Consider the following 18025-nt stretch of genomic DNA (forward strand, 5'->3'; position numbering starts at 1 on the left):
CAAGACTCTACGAAACCTGCTCATGACTCGTGAGACCTATGTAACCTAGGCTCTGATACCAACTTGTCACGACCCAAAATCTGACCTGTCGTGATGGCGCCTATCTCAATACTAAGCAAGTCAATAACATCAATAACCCCCGATTTCCTTTAATTTTGAAAAACATAATATTTAAATACAATACAAAATCCCACAAATAATGATACGAACACTCCCAAAACCTGGTGTCACTGAGTATGTGAGCATTTATTATGAATACAAGTATGGAAAATATGGTCTATAATAGTCTGAGATCAAATACAACAAACAAGGAGATAGGGAAGGAAAGGCAAGGTCTGCGAAACACGGCAGCTACCTCAGAATCCCCGAAAAAGCAACTGCGCGGAAAAATCAACACCTGCTATGCCCGGGAACACCTGGATCTGCACACGAAGTGCAGGGTATAGTATGAGTACAACCAACTCAGCAAGTAATAATAATAAATAAGAAATTGAATATAGTGACGAGCTACACATTTATAGTTCACTTTCAGTAATTCTAGCAAAGAATAGACATGCTTTCAAATCCAGCAGTTTAAGTCAAATCAATTCTATACAGTTCAAGTTCATGTATTCCGGATATAAAATCTTTCAAAAACTTCCTCAACAATGACAGATAGCAACTAAGTGCAACCACAAATGAAAAGCAAGTACAGCCTCTCAAGACAATAATCACCCACTGGGCTCCCGGCCCCCAACACTCACACTCAATGGGTACCCGCACTCACTGAGGGTGTACAGACTTCGGAGGGGCTCCTATAGCCCAAGCGCTATAATCCGCACGGACAACTCACGTGCTATAATATCAATATCTGGATCCGCACGGATAACTCACGTGCTATATTATAATAATATTTGGATCCGCACGGACAACTCACGTGCTGCAATAATATCTCACAATCAGGCCCTCGGCCCCGCTCAGTCATATATCTCTCTAGTCTCTCGGGCTCTCAATAGTCATTATACTCAGCCCAAATAACAATAATATGATGCATCAATAATGAACAATAGAGACTGATATAAAAAAATAAGTAAACTGTGACTGAGTATAAAACATCAATTTAGAAGATAATTCAGCATGTACATGACCTCTATGGGTCCCAACAGTACCAACATATAGCCTAAACATGATTTCTAACATGACTTACAGTCAAATTTCCACAACACATAGAGAGCAAATATCTAACAACAAGTTATTCAACTTTACAGTTTCACGGGACGGACCAAGTCACAATCCCCTCGGTGCACGCCCAAACGCCCGTCACCTAGCATGCGCGTCACCTCCAAAGTAATCACAAGATACCAAATTCCGGGGTTTCATACCCTCAGGACCAGATTTATAACTGTTACTTACCTCAAACCGTGAAATTCTTATTCTGTGATGTCTTTTCCTCGTGAATTGGCCTCCAGACGCCTCGAATCTAGTCATAAATAATTCGATTCAGTCAATAAAATTTATTGGAATTAATTCCATAATAAAATGCTATTTTTCAATAAAAATCCAAAATTTAGCTCAAAAATCGCCCGTGGGGCCCACGTCCCAGAATCCGACAAAAGTTACGCAATATGAACGCCCATTCAACCACGAGTCCAACCATACAAATTTTACTCAAATCCGACATTAACTCGACCCTCAAATCTCCAAATTAAACCAAAAGGGTTTTCACAATATTTCAACTTAATTCACCAATTAAATGTTAAGAACCACCATGGATTCAGGTAATTTAACCAATATTGAGTTAAAACACTTACCCCATTATTTTCCTTGAAAAACTCCCGAAAATCGCCATTTCCCGAGCTCCAATCCGTCAAAAATGGAAAATGGGACGAATTTTCAGAACTTAAACTCTCTTCCTAGACATTTGCTCTACGCGATCGCGAAGAACAATTTTTCCACTTCCCAAATTAACTCTACGCATTCGCGAACTCTTCCATGCGATCGTGATCCATAACTTCACATACCTACGCGATCGCGAAGCACAAGCTTCCAGCTCTACGTGATCGCATCCCTCTTCACGCGTTCGCGAGTCACAAAATCCTAGAGCTACGCGATCGTATCCCTCTTCACGCGATCGCGTAAAACAAAACTTAGCAGCCCCCCAGTTAACCCTATGCGATCGTGTATATCCCCACGCGATTGCATGGAATAAAGCTCCACTGCCCAACTAAGCCTACGCGATCGCGTCCCAATCTTTGCGATCGTAAAAAAGGTTTGAAACACCAGAAATCAGCAGCTACCAGCAATGCAAAAATGAAGGAAAATAATCTGAATACCATCCGAAACACGCCCGAGCCCCTTGGGACCTCAACCAAATATACCAACAAGTCCTAAAATATCATACGAACTTAGTCGAACCCTCAAACCACCTCAAACAATGCTAAAACCAGAATCATACCCCAATTCAAGCCTAATGAACTTTGAAATTCCAAGTTTCCACAAACAACGCCGAAATCTATCAAATCACGTCCGAGTGATCTCCAATTTTGTACACAAGTCATAAATGACATAACAGACCTATTAAAATTTTCAGAATCGGATTTTGACCCCGATATCAAAATGTCAACTCCCCGGTCAAACTTCTCAAAAATTTGATTTTCGCCATTTTAAGCTAAATTCCACTACGAACCTCCAAATAATTTTTTGGACACGCTCCTAAGTCATAAAACACCAAACGGAGCTATTGGAATCATTAAAATTCAAATCCGAGGTCGTTTACACATAAGTCCATATCTGATCAACTTTTCTAACTTAAATTTTCAATTATGAGACTAAGTGGCTCGTTTCACTTCGAATTCCTTCCGGACCCGAACCAACTAATCCGGTAAGTTATAAAATGATTGTAAAGCATAAATTGAGCAGTAAATGGGGAAATAAGGTTATAATGCTCAAAACGACTGGCTGGGTCGTTACAGTAGTAGTGGAAGGATAATCTCGTAAATATTCGGACTACCAGCGAAATAACGCATGATTATGCCGAGGTCGTTCGTTCTGATCTAGAATAATATGTACATTGTCGAGAATCGAGCAGCACAAACCATAGATGCATTTACCATTTGTCAAATAACTTTCCAACAACTCAAGGTGATAAGGCTCGGCCTAATATATACATATATTTCTTAATCAATTTCAATTATAAATTCAATTAATTAAGCCACCAGAATGAGTTCAAATAGTTTAAATATTACATGATAAAGTCCTAAGTCTACCCATGCATAAACATGCTTTATCTACGTACAAACTCTCGTCACCTCGTGCGTATGTAGTACCCAGAACTAGTAGCACATAACAATTACATCACCTAGGGGATAGTTTACCCCTCACAAGGTTAGACATGAGACTTACTTCGCTCTGAAATTCCATAACCGGCTCCAACGCCTCTCTAACACCTCAACTCAAAGCCAAACGTTCTAAAACTAGTCAAACAATGTGCAAATCAATCAAAATATACTCCAATGCGTATAACTTAACAATTTATAATAATTCTCAACCCCGCTCAAAAAGTCGACAAAGTCAACCCTCGGGACCACGTGCCCGGGTTCTAAAAAATTTCGAAGATCAACTTTACTCATAATATCACGAACTCAAATATATAATTTATTCCCAATTCCATGTCCAATTTCGTGGTCAACATCCAAAAATACCATATTCTAGGTTTTTCTCTTAAAATCCCAAAATTTTCATAAATATTCATGTTTTAATCCACATATAAACCATATATTTAACTCACAAGGTGTAGAAATCACTTACCTAAAGTTTGATGATAAAAATGGCACTCCAAAATCGCCCCAAAATCGGCTCACATGGAAGGAATAGGTGAAAACGAGCCAAACCCCCGAAATATAGCTTCTGCCCACGTATTTACCCTTCGTGATAGCGAAAAATGCTTTGCGATCGCGAAACACAACTTTTCCAAGCTAAACATTGCCCTTCGCGATCGCGGAAAACCAATCGCGATCGCAAAGAACAAGTTGCCCAACTCCTCCAGAAAACATCTAGTATAATGGTCATAACATGTTGTACACAATTCTAAATGATAAATGGTTTGACTTTATGCAAACTAGACACTAAGTGTTACAACTTTCACTTTTGGATCATCTCCAAATTCCTTATAGATTTCATGATATAAGCTTCCAAAGTGAGCCTTTTGCAGCAGAAATTTCTTCTACGCGAACGCGAATCTGCCTCCGCGAATGCGATTCACAGACACCTTTCTCCCATTTTTATCTTCGCGAACGTGATCCAATGTCCGCGATCGCGATGCACTTTGCTGCAGCAAAAAACCAGCAATTAAAAATAACCTAAAAATGGTCCGAAACCACCCCGAAACTCACCCCGAGCCCCTCGGGACCCCATTCGAACATACCTACAAGTCCCAAAACATGACACGAACCTGCTCCAGGCCTCATATAATGCCAAAAAACATCCAAACTACGAATCAACGATCAAAATTCTTCTTTTAACTTTCAAACATCCAAACTTCGACGAATGCGTTCGAATCATACTTATACATTCCGGAATCTTGCCAAACTTTACATACAAAACATAAATCATGATACAAACCTATTCCAAGGCTCGAACCCCAAACGAACATCTATAACACCAAAATTCACTTCAAATCAAACATTAGAAATTCTTAAACTTTCAAAATGCCAACTTTCCATAATAGGCGCCGAAATTCTCCCGGACCACCCGATACTCAACCCGAACATACGCCTAAGTCCGAAATCATCATACGAACCTATTGGAACCTTCAAATTCCGATTCCGAGGTTGTTTACTCAAAAGTCAAACCTCAGTCAATTCTTCCAACTTAAAACTTTCGAAATTAGAATTTTTCATCTGAATCAATTCTGAACTTCCCAAAATTCGATTCTGACTACGCGTACAAGTCATAAAACATGAAGTGAAGCTACTCAAGGCCTCAAACCGCCAAACGACGTGCTAAAGCTCAATACGACCGGTCGGGTCTGTAGATATTAAAATTTTATCGGATCAAATCCATTAGAAATTTGGGCAAAATCCTAAATTTAAGATACTACAAGTAGAGTCCATCAAGGTTTTCTTGGAAGCTACTCTATTTGAATCCCTAACCTGGAGGCTACTCTACCTATAACCCTAGGTTGGAGGGTACTCTACCCAAAATCCTAGGTACTCCTATAAAAAGGGACCATATATTTCCTTCGAAAGCATCCCAAAATTCATAAAAATACATAGAATATTCACAAAGAGATCAAAGACATCAAATATTGCCTTTCTCAAAGTCGCCGAAGTGATCAATGGATGTTCTTTCTTTTCATGGAGATCAAATACATCCTAAGGAAGTTCGCATCATCCTACGTTCGAGAAATACGCTGGTTAAACCCTCGAATTACGGAGAACGATCTAGAGAGAAGAATCAAGGGAACAAATAGAATTGTACCCGCATCATTTTATCAATAAAATTATGTATCTTCATATTTATATTGTGGTTGCAATTTATTTTGTATCACAAATAATTTGTTGCAAATATGGTCATTACATTCTCCCCCGCTTAAATATATGTTCGTCCTCGAATGTGCCAAGAACTATTCCGGAGTTGTCCAAAATCACTGGTTAACACCTCGTGCTCGTGCCCGTGCCACCAAAATCCATGCGAGCACATTAGCTCAAGCCAGACTGAAGATCTTCCCTATAACCTCGGCTAGCAAGCCTTAGAACCAAATTCCAACATCCGAAATTCTCCAGGAGACCCGATTCTTACATACGAACACCGCATCAATCCCTACACACTGTACCAAAACCTGATCATGCACCTATGCTGAAATCACACCATGCACCACATAAGTCATTTGCCCATAATAACATCCTCCGACCACAATAGCTGAAATTCCACGAATCTGATGCCCGCACCTCAGGACACATATAAGGAATGTTCCAACTCTTGCAATGCCGCCACGACGAAAGAGATGCATTGAAACTCATTACCACCTGCAAAATAAATACATCATGGGGTCTCTCCACCGGACAAGAATAATTACCTCATTCTGAACTGAATAACGATATCTTCTCTTTAATATACCCTACATAAATCGGATCGCACTGATCTCAGGTCCAATAACCTCATCTCTCCCAGTACAATCTGCTCGGGCAATAAGCCACCTCAAACGCCGTTTAAAGTCTCATACAGCGTCATCAAAGTGCCAACTAGCTATAACTTAATGTGACCTATAGGGAAGAACAAACTCTGGCAAAGAACCATCCAACCCGCGTAACGAATAAAATAGCCAAACCGATGCTATGGCTCTATCTCAGAGATGGGAAACAAGGTACACAAAATAAGTATAAGGAACCGTACTTAACATCTCACTGTTGCGGCGTACAACCCGATCCAAATATGACACTGTTGCGGCATGCAACCCGATCCAAATATGACACTGTTGCGGCGTGCAACCAGATCAACATAACATACCCGTGGAGGCGTGCCACCCGATCCAAATAACATACCCTTGGCGGCATGACATCCGATCCACTCATAATAATCAATAAGGAAACACCCATCAAGCCGAAATGCTTATACTTACGAAATGCCCGAATATTGATCACAAGTATGCCAAGTGCATAATACAACCCTGGGGAGACGGATAGTGCCATAAGCTACAAAAACCCAAGCACGACTCAGGTGAAATAAATGACCTGCATCTCGAAAGCCATCTTGCTCATATAACACCACAAGTTACACGGGATCACAACACATGTGCGAATAATTAAGCCGTCTCACAACCCACCTGGCACAATAGAGTATTACATGGAATAGCTGACGACGGGAATAACATCCAACGCCCGAAGACTCCTCGGTAAGAAATGTTATGCCGAATGAACACATCCAACCTGACGTAGAGCACACGCCCACATTATACCCACAAACGGACCTCAACCTGATTCTGATCATACCATACTGGGCCACAACCTTCCAAGGATCTACAATGGCCCTATTCATGACACACACGAGCAGCCGTCCAATCCGGAATAAACTCCCACAGTCCACAACCAAAGGAATAGAGTGTCTTCCAGGCATAAACTCTCACATTAGCGATAGTACCATAATCTCCATACTTGGTTTCAATCTTTAATAATCAAGTGACTAACATGTTACACTTATACGATCTCCTCGTGGGCTATACCCCCACAATATTGCACATCATGTAGTAAAATCCAAACATTAATGGCCATCGATCATGCTATTTCCATAGTGCTAGTCAAGCATCCGCAAATCAATACACGATGCCTCTTACCCCGGACACCGTTCTCAGGCAACACTAAGATAATGCCAGCTTACTCTAAACATCTGAAATCACCCCCCCCCCACTTATCCGAGCTCGTGATATTCTTGTAAACATCAAACCACAACCTTGATCCTCCACTTCCAATTCCCATGCCGCTCAATGCACATATCATGCCGTTATGCGAGAGTACAAGAATTCATCATAACCCCTGAACCACTAGTAGAATAAGCACTCCATTGGCTAGGAACCTTTCACTTAACTCATTTAAGAAGAATCATTGCAACATGCAATAGAATCTCCATAATCGCAGAAAATACAAACCTCAAGTCTTGGTCAAAACCATCATAACTCTTCCGGGATCCATTTATACATAACAAGGCCATTAGGATCAAATACCTCCCAAATCAATCAAATTATGGTGGCTGTCAAGCCTGCACGTACAACCACCAACCACCTGTATAGCTTAACGCGTCGAAGAAACTGATTATTGCCACAATCATGCTGATTCAAACCATTATCAACCGACCCAACTTCCTCACTTATGTTTAAGATACAAGCATATAAATTTAGAATCCATAAAGATTCCTCCTTCCCAATTACTATGAGCTCGCACCATTAACTCGCCAGACCTCTAGAAATCTCTTGTTAAACTCTTCCTAAAACATCCCAAATTATCAGTCACAATTGACTATTCGACCTCCAATTGGGTAGTAAGTAGAACTCCTCGTAGAAGCTTCATCAGAAATCATGCAACTGCTGACCTGCTCACGGAAGATAACTCACCTATTGAATTTCCATATCGACATCTTCCCATGACGTTGCACTGGGTACAACTACTACGAAATCAGTAAACCCTTCTGAGCCCATGCTCGTCCACCGGCTGTACAAGTCTGTCCATTCCCCATTGACATCAACTGAAAGTCCGACAATACATTCCAAACTTAAAGTCATGTCTCATCCAAAATGATAATCAAGTTTTCACACCCCTCTTTATTTCAAGCAAACTCCTTTTTGCCGTATTCAATCTTCCTCAGTACAGTAGCCACCATTCTAAATAAAGTACGTAGACCTAGTCACTTTCCACCATGACTCCCAAATCGCTATAAATGTTTTCAAGGCACGTGGCTATCCTACCATAGAATCCATACGTTACTCTGCCACTCCCACTTCGGTTAAACCATATCCTTTAAGAAACCTCTTGACCTCTGCTTTTTCATACTTGACCTGCTACTAATTCAACCACCGCGAGACACCTCCCACCATGTCCTTCCTCATTCTTTACTGCCCAATTGCTGCCTCAAATCAAAATCCATCTCTATAGCACCGGAACTGATAAATTTTCTACCAAATCTAAGCCTCCTCGAAGATCAACTTTCTGGAGCCATCAGCATTAGAAACACTGATTCGATACTGAAACTGCTACACACCGCCATCTCTGACAACCGTCTCTCAGGCACCATTTCACAAAACCCTGCCCCGAAGGCAAATCAAGAATACCATAACATCGACGAGCCTTAATGCGTTCAACAAGGACGACGACACCACATCACAATTGAGAGTTCCACCATGCTCGAAAATATCAAGTCTCGTTACTCCATCAACCAAAACCTGAACATCCATAATCCAATTACCTTATTCTCCGCTGGAATTAAATGCCGAACCTCTAAACTATGCACTGAGAAACCCTCCTTTCGAGTCATTCACTGCCTCGACACATAAACAAGCACCATATCATTACACCAACACTGTGCGATAATAATGCATGAACATCAAAATAATCCGTGCATAGCCTCGAAACCATAAAAAATATAGATACTGGGCTAAAACAACCGAACACACTTCTGTAAGGCAGCGATAATAGCCTTCCCGAATACGCAGGAAGAAACATCTTGCACCACGTCTGCAGTACCACTACAACTCCTCGATGCCCAATTGATAACAAGTGATCCACGTCGCATAAGATTGAGTAGGAAGGAAATAAAGGCATAAGCTCCAATGGAATCAAACCGCACGAAGAAGAATCAAGAAGGGAAGTGCTCTTAATAGCCTAGTAGCTTCTCGAAGATAAGTACAAACGTCTCTGTACCAATCTACAAGACTCTACTAGACTTGCTCATGACTCGTGAGACCCGAGTAAACCTAGAGCTCTGATACCAAGCTGTCATATCTAAAACCCATTATCGGTCACGATGGCGCCCAATGTCGTCGTTAGGCAAGCCAACGGTGAACTAACAACTTAATTATTCATTTTATTATTTTCAAAATCATAATTGCAATTAAGTAAATAGGTTTACACCTCTAAAATCACAGGTACGTACATAACTAATAGTCTGAAAAAGGAAATGAAAGGTGATAATAATATACAAATCCTTGGTCATCAACTAGATATCCCAAAACCCGATGTCACAAGTGCATGAGCATTTACTAAGGAGTACAATAATAATGCAACATCTGTCTGGAATGTAAATAAGACAAGATAAAGTAAGTAATACGATGGAGACTCTGTGGCTGCGATACGTAGCATGGAATTTGCAGCCCACCATAAAGTCCCCTCAGCAGTTGCGCCTATGCGCCAAGGTGACCACCAAATAAACATGTCAGATCCTGCACATTTAGTGTAAAAGTGCAACATGAGTACGTAAATCAATGCTTGCCTAGTAAATATCTACCCTAACCCCGGAGAAGTATTGACGGTGGGTCGACATCGACACTTACTAGAGATCCAATAAATCAACTTAATAAATCATAAGTAGATATGAAGCACACAATAATAATGAGGTAAATCTATAAGTTACCTAATCTTCCAAAAATTTCTTTTAAAGGTATGAATTTCTCAGTCTTGTATTCTACCTCAACAACTCAAATATATCAAGTGCCAGTATCAAATGGATAAGAAATACCATATAAAAGTCTAGGCATCAGTGGAAGGATAATCTCCTAAATATTCGGACTGCCAGCAAAATAACGCACGATTATGCCGAGGTCGTTTGGCTAGATCCAAAATAATGTGTACACTGCCGAGGGTCGAGCACCACGAACCATAGATGCATCTATTATACTGCTGATGCGTTCGGCCCACTCCACAAGAAAGGAAAAAAATTACCGAATTACGAGACATGTGCTTACAATACAGTAAATGAGCACACAGTGAATATAACCTTTACTGGTTCTCAAATAACTTGCCAACAACTCAAGGTGATAAGGCTCGGCCTAGTATATACATATATTTCTAAATCAATTTCAATTATAAATTCAATTAATTAAGATAACAGAATGAGTTCAAATAATTCAAATATTACATGATAAAGTCCTAAGTCTACCCGGGCATAAACATGTTTTAGCTACGTACGGACTCTCGTCACCTTGTGCGTACGTAGCACCCACAATTAGTAGCACATAACAATTATATCACCTAGGGGGTAGTTTCTCCCTCACAAGGTTAGACATGAGACTTACCTCGCTTTGAAATTCCATAACCAGCTCCAACGCCTCTCTAACACCTCAACTCAAAGCCAAACGTTCCGAAACTAGTCAAACAACATGCAAATCAATCAAAATATACTCTAATGAGTATAATTTACCAATTTATAATAATTCTCAATCCCGCTCGACAAGTCGACAAAGTCAACCCTCAGGCCCACTGCTCGGGTTCCGACAATGTTTGAAGATAAACTTTACCCATAATATCACGAACTCAAATAAATAATTAATTCTCAATTCCACGTCCAATTTCTTGGTCAACATCCGAAAATACCATATTCTAGGTTTTTATCTTAAAATTCCATAATTTTCATAAATATTTATGTTTTAATCCACATATAAACCATGTATTTAACTCACAAGGTGTAAAAATCACTTACCTAAAGTTTGATGATAAAAATGGCACTCCAAAATTGCCCAAAGGCGGCTCACATGGAAGGAATAGGTGAAAATGAGCCAAACCCCGGAAATATAGCTTCTGCCCAGGTATTTACCCTTTGTGATAGTGGAAAATGCTTTGCGATCGTGAAACACAACTTTTTCAAGCTAAAAATTGCCCTTCGCTATCGCGGAAAACCAATCGTGATCACGAAGAACAAGCTGCCCAGCTCTTCCAGAAAACCTCTAGTATAATGGTCATAACATTTTGTACACAATTCTGAATGACAAATGGTTTGACTTTCTGCAAACTAGACACCAAGGGCTACAACTTTCACTTTTGGATCATCTCCAAATTCCTTATAGATTTCAAGATATAAGCTTCCAAAGTGAGCCTTGTACAGCAGAAATTTCTTCTACGTGAACGCGAATCTGCCTTCGCGAACGTGATTCACAGACACCTTTCTCCCATTTTTCTCTTCGCGAACGCAATCCAATGTCCGCGATCTCGATGCACTTTGCTGTAGCAAAAAACCAGCAATTAAAAATAACCTAGAAATGGTCCGAAACCACCCCGAAACTCATCCGAGCTCCTCGGGACCGCGTCCGAACACCTACAAGTCCCAAAACATGACACGAACCTGCTCCAGGCCTCATATAACGCCAAACAACATCCAAACTACGAATCAACGATCAAAATCCTTCTTTTAACTTTCAAACATCCAAACTTTGACGAATGCGTTCGAATCATACTTAAACATTCCGGAATGATGCCAAACTTTACGTACAAAATATAAATCACGATACAAACATATTCCAAGGCTCGAACCCCAAACGAACATCTATAACACCAAAATTCACTTCAAATCAAACTTTAGAAATTTTTAAACTTTCAAAATGCCAACTTTCCATAATAGGCGCTGAAATGCTCCCAGACCACCCGATACTCAACCCGAATATACGCCTAAGTCCGAAATCATCATACGAACCTACTGGAACCATCGAATTCCGATTCCGGGGTCGTTTACTCAAAAGTCAAACCCCAGTCAATTCTTCCAACTTAAAGCTTCCGAAATTAGAATTTCCATCCGAATCAATTTTGAACTTCCCGAAATTCGATTCCGACTACGCGTACAAGTCATAAAACATGAAGTAAAGCTACTCAAGGCCTCAAATCGCCAAATGACGCGCTAAAGTTCAAAATGACCTATCGGGTCGTTACAACCAAGATCTCCTGGACGTGAATAAAATAATTTCTACACATGATTGTACATTAGCCACCATCCAGCATCACTCAATGGGTGGCCCAATTTATTGATTTACTCGCTTAACAAGATTGTTTAGCAGCGGAAATACTTATTCACACTCTATGTTTATACAAAATAATCTTAATATACTATGATAAGTAATCAATTGAACTGACATTATAAAACTTTAAGTGAAAAACACATTGTATACGGTCGAAATAGATTTCGTCTTTCCTACGTTCAATCGAGTTTGAGTGTTAAAAAGTCGGAATTAGATTTTTGGGAGTGAGCTCCGAAATCGGTACTAACGAGCCTCAAGTCCGAAGGTAGATCAAGGAGTCGGCTCGATAACCCTATCGAGCCTGTGGCCGAATCGATCCGCAAGGCACTGCTTCGAGGTCGGAAATGCGCGACGCCCATCTCGAAGGTCGGACTCGAGCCAAGACCGAAAGTCCCGACCCAGTAACGAGCTCGAGCCAGTATCGAGCTCACAGACAAGAGCCTTTGCGACCGCACCAAGAGAGAGAATCTTGGCGGGAATCAAGGAAGAGACAAGTCATTATGGGCTTTTCACTATATGTTTTATTTTATTATTTTTTGTAATAACCCTCTTCTATAAAAGGGGGAATCCTTGTAAGCTAAAGGGCGGAGACAAAAAAAATCACTTCTCAGCTTGAAAGATATCCCTTTGTGTTTGCTTTACTTTATCTCATTCATTCTTATTGTCCACTATTTGCATTCTCATAGTCAAGAATATACGTATCTCTATTTCTCTACACGATTTATACCGAATCGTATCGCATATCCTTAGAACCACACACAAAATCTAACGTTATCCGATTTTTTCGGTAAACAGTTTGGCGCCCATCGTGGGGCTAAGGGTAACAGTGATCGTTTGATGCAAATCTAAAGTACACGCCAGCTTACAACTTCAAATCAGCAATGGCTTTACTTATCGACCACGAAGCCGGCCTTAAAGATGAAACCAGCAACTTGGCACCAGGGGCCGAAAGGCCAATTAACGATGGCACCGAGGCTCGAATCGAAGTACCCAAAATTCGAGCCAAAATACCATTGGATGTCAATTCACAAATAGCTTTGGAGGCGAATCAACATTCCGAACCGGAAAGAAGCATTCAGGGCGGTACTCGATCCGTAGCCCGAGACACCCAAAATGCGGGGGAAATCGGGGACAGCTTACGTATAATCTTCGAGATGCTACAAGCCCAACAAGTAGCGATAGCTCAGTTATAGAGCCAAACTCGCGCACAAAGCAGGCCGGATTCCAATCCACTTCGAGAAGTCACGCCCAGAACAGAGCTCGCCATAGTGAAATCAAACGAGCAAGAATCGGGGACTACTAAATTGCTCTAGGAACTCACAAAACGAGTCGAAGACAACGACAAGAGAGTAGAAACATACAATGCCAGGGTCGATCAAATCCCGGGGGCTCCACCAATAATAAAAGGGCTTGATTTGAAAAACTTCATACAAAAGCCTTTTCCGTCGAGTGCGGCACCAAAACCAATCCCCAAAAAATTTCGTATGCCCGAAATTCCCATATATAACGGTACGACCGATCCTAACGAACATGTCACCTCTTACACATGTGCCATCAAAGGTAACGATTTGGAAGACGATGAGATCGAATCCGTGTTGTTGAAAAAGTTCGGGTAGACCCTCTCGAAGGGAGCGATGATCTAGTATCACAATTTACCACCAAATTCCATCGATTCTTTTGCCATGTTAGCAGATTCATTCGTAAAGGCACATGATGGTGCCATAAAGGTTGCAACAAGGAAATTAGACCTCTTCAAAGTAAAGCAAAGGGAGAATGAAATGCTGAGGGAATTCGTATCCCGATTTCGAATGGAACGCATGAAATTACCACCGGTCACAAATGATTGGGACGTACAAGCTTTCACCCAAGGGTTGAACGAGCTAAGTTCGACAGCATCACATCGGCTGAAACAAAATTTGATCGAGTATCCAGCGATAACTTGGGCAGATGTACACAACCGATACCAATCGAAAATTAGGGTCGAGGATGATCAGTTGGGAGCTCCGTACAGACCCGTGCATCAAAACAGGACAGCTACTAAAAACCAAAAGCAGATCGATAGAGAACAAAGGTCGAACAGAGACCGATATCGACCGTACGTCACAGATCGGGTGAACAACGGTTCAGCACGCAATAAAGTTCAGAACAATCGAAGGATTGATCGAGGGCAAAATTCTCGGGGACTTATGAGTAAGAGCGGCTTTGATAAATATGCCGATCCTATAGAAACACCTCAATTATCAGAATATAACTTTAGCGTTAGTGCATCCGCTATCGTGTCGGCCATCGGACGCATCAAAGATACTAAATGGCCTCAACCCATGCAGACCGATCCTGCCCAAAGAAATCCCAATCAAACGTGCGAATATTATGATACCCATGGCCCCAGAGCGGAAGATTGCAAGCAACTAAGAGAGGAAATAGCCTGCTTATTTAACAAAGGGCACCTTCGGGAATTTCTGAGTGATAGGGCGAAGAACGATTTTAAAAATAGGGATTTCAGCAAGCAAAATGAGCAAGAAGAACGGCAGCACGTCATTCACATTATCATCGGCGGCATCGATACCCCTCAGGGACTAGTGCTTAAACGCACTAAAACATCGATTGTGAGGTAACCAAGCTTCTCAAAGTAGGGTCCATTCGGGAGGTGAAATATCCCGAATGGTTAGCCAACGTAGTTGTAGTGCCTAAAAAAGGGAACAAACTTAGAATATGTGTGGACTATAAGGATTTGAACAAAGCATGCCCCAAAGATTCCTTTCCGCTGCCCAACATCGATCGCATGATCGATGCCATGGCCGGCCACGAGATCCTCACTTTTCTCAATGCCTATTTCGGGTATAATCAAATCCAGATGAACCCGGAGGACCAGGAAAAGACTTCATTTGTCACCAAATATGGAACATATTGTTATAATGTGATGCCCTTCGGGCTAAAAAATGCAGGGGCTACTTACCAACGCCTAGTAAATAAAATGTTCGAAGAACAAATAGGAAAATCAATGGAAGTTTATATTGATGACATGCTAGTTAAATCCCTGCACGCAGAGGACCATTTGACCCATTTGCAGGAAACGTTCGAAATTTTGAGGAAATACAACATAAAGCTCAACCCCGAAAAATGTGCTTTCGGGGTCGGTTCGGGCAAGTTCCTCGGCTTTATGGTGTCACATCGGGGAATAGAGATTAACCCCGATAAAATCAAGGTCATCGAAGACATCATCGTTGTGGATAGCGTGAAGTCTGTACAAAGGCTAACAGGTCAGATTGCAGCCTTAGGCCGGTTCATTTCAAGATCATCTGATCGAAGTCACAAATTTTTCTCTCTACTCAAAAAGAAGAACGATTTTGCTTGGACCCCGGAGTGCCAACAAGCATTAGAGGAACTAAAGCGATATCTATCAAGCCCACCACTACTTCACACTCCAAAAATAGACGAAAAACTTTGTTTGTACTTGGCAGTATCGGAAGTCGCCGTAAGCGGTGTCCAAGTTCGAGAAGAGCAAGATACGCAATTCCCCATTTATTATATGAGTCGAACCTTAGGAGAAGCGGAAACTAGATATCCGCTCCTAGAAAAATTGGCACTTGCACTGATAAGCGCCTCTAGAAAGTTAAGACTGTACTTTCAATGTCATCCCATATGCGTGTTAACCACTCACCCGCTTCGTAATATTTTGCACAAACCCTAGTTATCAGGCCGACTGGCCAAATGGGTCGTCGAACTCAGTGGGCACGATATCGAATATTAACCCCGTACGGCCATCAAGTCTCAAATTTTAGCAGACTTGGTGGCCGATTTCACGCCAACCCTCGTACCAGAAGTCGAAAAAGAACTCCTGTTGAAATTAGGTACATCATCGGGGGTATGGATCCTTTTTACGGACGCGGCTTCGGACGTGAAAGGGCCCGGGCTGGGCATAGTTTTGAAACCACCCATGAGTAACACTATTAGGCAATCTATTAAAACTATCAGGTTGACTAACATTGAGGCCGAGTATGAAGCCATGATTGCAGGTCTCGAGCTAGCTAGAAACTTGGGAGCAGAAGTCATTGAAGCCAATTGCGACTCTTTGCTGGTGGTGAGTCAAGTAAACAAAACCTTCGAAGTTCGAGAAGGTAGAATGCAAAGGTATTTAGATAAACTACTTGTCACTTTGCACCATTTCAAACAATGGACTTTACGGCATGTTCCACGAGAACAAAATAATGAGGCCGATGCGCTTGCGAATTTGGGATCGTCGGTCGAGGTAGATGACTTGGGCTCGGGGAATGTTATTCAACTTTCGATATCGGTAATCGAAGAAGGTCACGTCGAGATAAATTCTACTAGCTTAACCTGGGATTGGAGAAACAAGTATATTGAATACTTAAAGAGCGGAAAACTCTCATCGGACCCTACGGACTAAAGCTGCTCGATTCACGTTGGCTTCGGACGGAATGCTGTACCGAAGAACATTCGACGGACCATTGGCAGTATGCTTGGGTCCGGTAGATACCGATTACATCCTATGAGAAGTGCACGACGGTACTTGCGGGAATCACTCCGGAGCCGATACATTAGTTCGAAAAATAATGAGAGCAGGGTATTATTGGATTGATATGGGCAAAGATGCGAAGGAATTTTTTCGTAAATATGACAAATGTCAAAGGTTTGCACCAATAATCCATCAACCCGAGAGCAACTCCACTAAGTCCTATCCCCATGGCCGTTCATGAAATGGGGAATGGATATCGTTGGCCCTCTGCCATCGACCCCAGGTAAAGCCAAATTCATTTTATTTATGACTGACTATTTTTCTAAATGGGTTGAAGCGCAGGTGTTCGAGAAAATAAGAGAAAAAGAAGTTATAGACTTTATTTGGGATCATATCATATGCCGATTCGGGATACCCGCCGAAATAGTGTGTGACAATGGAAAACAATTCGTTGGTAGCAAAGTAACAAGATTCCCCGAAGACCACAAAATAAGAAGGATACTATCGACGCCATACCACCCTAGTGGGAATGGACAGGCCGAATCAACGAACAAAACTGTCATTCAAAACTTAAAAAAGAGGTTGAACGATGCTAAAGGAAAATGGAGAGAAATCCTGCCCGAAGTCCTTTGGGCATATCGGACGACGTCAAAATTTAGTACGGGGGAAACCCCATTCTCCTTAGTATATGGGTCCGAAGCATTGATACCAGTCGAAGTTGGTGAACCCAGTGCCAGATTTCGATTCGCGATGGAAGAATCAAATAACGAGGCTATGAATACCAGCCTCGAACTATCGGAAGAAAGACGAGAACCTGCTCTCATCCAATTGGCCGCCTAAAAGCAGCGAATCGAAAGATATTATAATCGAAGAACCAAGCTCCGCCATTTCAAGCATGGGGACTTAGTGTTAAGAAAAGTTACCATCAATACCCGAAATCCGAACGAAGGAAAACTAGGACCAAATTGGGAAGGACCATATCAGGTGCTCGAGAACATCGGAAAGGGATCGTACAGGCTCGGCATTATAAACGGCAAACAACTATCAAGCAGCTGGAATATATCACATCTAAAACGGTACTA

The sequence above is a fragment of the Nicotiana tomentosiformis genome, chromosome 2, assembly GCF_000390325.3.
Source record: "Nicotiana tomentosiformis chromosome 2, ASM39032v3, whole genome shotgun sequence".
NCBI lineage: Eukaryota > Viridiplantae > Streptophyta > Magnoliopsida > Solanales > Solanaceae > Nicotiana > Nicotiana tomentosiformis.